At 39.0% G+C, this 3,632-nt stretch overlaps 1 protein-coding gene and 1 non-coding gene across 2 annotated transcripts in view; one reads left to right on the plus strand and one right to left on the minus strand.

Moving 5' to 3' along the window:
- The window catches only part of SRPK1 (SRSF protein kinase 1), a 94,812-nt gene that overhangs the window by 79,493 nt on the left and 11,687 nt on the right, over positions 1-3,632 (minus strand). The gene's annotated exons all lie outside the window — the stretch shown is intronic.
- Positions 2,165-2,271, plus strand: LOC122149899. The gene has a single exon (XR_006163387.1). It is a non-coding gene; the product is annotated as a U6 spliceosomal RNA (small nuclear RNA).

Consider the following 3,632-nt stretch of genomic DNA (forward strand, 5'->3'; position numbering starts at 1 on the left):
CCAGCCTTCTGGTTAGCAGTCAAGTGCCTTAGCCACTATGCTACCAGAGCTCCCTTGTTAAAGTATGTTGTTGTTATGTTGTTGTTATGTGCCGTGGAGTCGGCCCCGACTCATAGCGACCCCTCCTTGGGTTTCCGAGGCAGTATCACTACGGAAGTAGGATTGTAATCTGGTGTAAAAGCATGCTGCTGCCTGTGGAAACCTAGGCTGCAATGATTAGGAGATCACCAACAAGGTGCCCTCTAGTGGCTATTTATCATAAATGTAGGCCTTGAACTCTCCCAAAAAATAAACTGGCTAACCCAGTCCTAGAAATGTGTAAAATGGAAATGCCAGAAAAAGTCTTAGTTTCTGAACTATGTGAGAGTAAGTTACAAACATCATGCCCCTTTAGCCCTAAATATTTATTTCCTTAGAACAAGGACATTCACTTATATAAGTACAGTATCATTGTCAAAATCAGCAAGTAAAACATCAATTCAGTTTTATTACTTAAAGATGCTATTTAAATTCTGCCAATTGTTCCAATGTCCTTTATAGAAAAAGAAGATTTTGAAGGGCAGGGTGTCCAGAATCCAGTAGGAACTTGATACCCATTAAAAGTCATTTCTCATCCCACTCCTAGCCCTAGGCAATCACTATCTACTTTTTGTCTCTATTGTTGTTGTTGTTGTTATGTGCCCTTCGAGTCAAACCCGACTCATAGCGACCCCTCCTTGGGTTTCCGAGGCAGTATCACTACGGAAGTAGGATTGCCCAACCTTCCTTCCGAGGAGCGGCTGGTGGGTTTGAACCGCCAGCCGTCTGGTTTGTCTCTATTAGATTTGTCTATTCTAGATGGCCTTGCATAACCTGCTCTTTAAGAAGTTTTCTGTGCCTCTGTCAGCTCATTTAAAATAAAGGCAGGAATACCGACCTCATAGAGAATTTGTGAGGATGTCTTTATTCAGGGCTTACTACAGTACTTGATACATACATTTTCAAGCAAGTATTTGTTCACTTATTCAACTAATTTTTACTGAGTGTATATGTATGCCAGACACTTTTCCAGGCACTAGACATGAAACCATGAGCAAAAAGGAGTCCCTGCCCTTCAACATGTTTATATTCTAGCATGAGATGACAAACAAAATAGCCTTAATTTACCTGAATCTATCTGGTTCTTGAGTTTCAGCTGGTGAGTATCAAAAATTGGGACAGCAAGGTTATCAGTCCTACCTCAATGTCTCAGGGGGAGATATATGTTCTACGATGTCAGGCTGTGAGAAGGGCTATAGAGAAAAATTAAGTAGAGTAAGGGGACAGAGTGTGCCATTTAAAATAGGGTTCTGACATTTAAATAAGAGATTGAAGAAGGTAAGGGACACTAGAATGTAATCTGGAGTGATTCAAGAGAAAATGACTTAAAGATGCTGTGTTTTGGGTCTTAGAAATGACTTAGCTCTGGCTTCAAACAACAGCCTAAAGGTGAATGGAATAAGCCCCTTAGAAATTCTAGGTAACTTACTTGTAAACCTTAGTATTTTATATATTTTTGCCTCAGGAAAGGGGGGAATTGTAGGATCTTCTAATGTAGAGTTATCTTCTAGGAACTGAAAGAAAATCATACTGTATACTTTTCTGCCTTATGAGACTGTAAACCCTTTGAAGGGAAGGTTTGTCCTTTAATTATTTTTGTATCCCTTCTAGAGTACCAAACTTACTAAGAACTGATACAAAGATTAAACAAAATACTATTTTAAGTTCCAGCACCTGCATACAGTGGAGCTCAATAAATGCTGAATTTCTCCTGCCACCACCTTTTCCATATATATTTTCCTGACAGAAAATTCTCTTTTACAAGGGATATAACCTTTTGCAAGTCTTTTATGAATTTTATCTGAACTTAATTTCTGAGACACACTAAAGTAGTCTAACCTTTTCAACTCAGAAATCCTAAACGGGGATTAAGGCTTGACAACATCAAAATAAAACTTTGAGTGCCTATCAGGTGCTATATACAAATAATTAAATATAACTCATCCCTGATCTTTGAATGAGTATATACTCCAACACAGACCTAATACAGATACATACACAGAAAATACCAAAAGATGAGTTAAAACTTTTACATGGATCCACAAACAGTAATGAAAAAATATCACATATAAAAATCTGAGGCAAGGTGCTCACTTTGGCAGCACACATACTAAAATTGAAATGATATGGAGAAGATTAGCATGGCCCCTGCACAACGATGACACACAAATTGGTGAATCATTCCATATTTTTAGGTGCACGCTGGTAGCCTAGGACCATCATGCTATCTCAATAAAGACTCTAGAATAAAATTTAAGAAAAAAAAAAAAAAAAAGTCTAAGGTAAGGAAGGAAACAGTCACCAGAGCATTTTGCCCCAACTCAACACGGGGCTAGGCATTCACATGCAACTTCATCCTCAGAATCTCCTCAAACTCAAGGAAGTCAAATGAAACCATTCATGCTCACCCAACAATGGTGCTGAAAGCAGGCTGGAAACCCAGGACTGTGTGTCAAAAGAACAGGCTCATTTTGGTAAATAGTTCCTATTCCCAATGAGCATGTTGTTGCTGTTGTTAACTGCCATCAAATTGGCCCTTGACATTGAAATCCCGTAAACAGAACAAAATGCTACTTGGTCATGTACCACCCAATGATCAACTGGGTTGGCTTTTTGGAAGTAGATCGTCAGGCCTTTTTTCCCAATTCGTCTTAGTCTGATAGTTCTGATGAACCTATTCAGCACCATAACAACATGCAAGCCTCCACTAACAGGACAGTTGGTAGCTACATGCTGAGATAAACTGGCCAGGAATCGAATGCCAGGAAACAATGATTAACTCATTAGGAATAAGCACTTTTAAGTGCCCAGATCATGGCCTACAAATGCCATTTCCCACTAGAAGATTTCTAAGAGAAATGGCTATTGCCTAGTCAGGTGCAAAAAAATGTTCAAGATGAGCCTGGAACATACTGTCATACCAGAAAGCAAAAAAGCTAGCAAAGACACCTCAGGTTGAGTCAAACGGACTCAGGCACTATCATGAAAAGGATCCAATTGGCCAAATGGGATAAACAATAAAAAGAGAAGCCAGTTACAAAAGATCACATATTGTATGATTCCAATATTGTATTCTAGATGTGTGAAATATCTAGAATAGACAAATCTATAGAGACAAAAAGTAGATAGTGGTTGCCTAGGGCTAGGAGTGGAATGGGGGAAATGAGATGTGACTGCTAATGGGTATCAAGTTCCCTACTGGGAAAATGAAAACAAATGTTCTAGACTTAAGACAGTGGTGATGGTGTACAACTCTGAACATACTAAAAACATTTAATAACCTCTGAATGGGTGAATTCTGTGTAATGTGCATTTTATCTCAACAAAGCTGTTTCTGAAGGAGCCCTAGTGGTGCAATGGTTAAGCACTTAGTTGCTGTCTGACAGGTTGGTGGTTCAAATCCTCCAGGGGTTCTATGGAAGAAAAACCTGGCAATCTGTTCCTTTAAAGATTATACCCTAGTGAAAATGTCAGTTCTACCCAAAGCAATCTATACATTCAATGCAATCCCAATCCAGATCCCATCAACATTCTTTAGGGATATGGAAAAAATG

Source organism: Orycteropus afer, unplaced genomic scaffold (assembly GCF_000298275.1).
Source record: "Orycteropus afer afer isolate SDZICR_OR568_19922 unplaced genomic scaffold, OryAfe1.0 scaffold00059, whole genome shotgun sequence".
NCBI classification, from domain to species: domain Eukaryota; kingdom Metazoa; phylum Chordata; class Mammalia; order Tubulidentata; family Orycteropodidae; genus Orycteropus; species Orycteropus afer.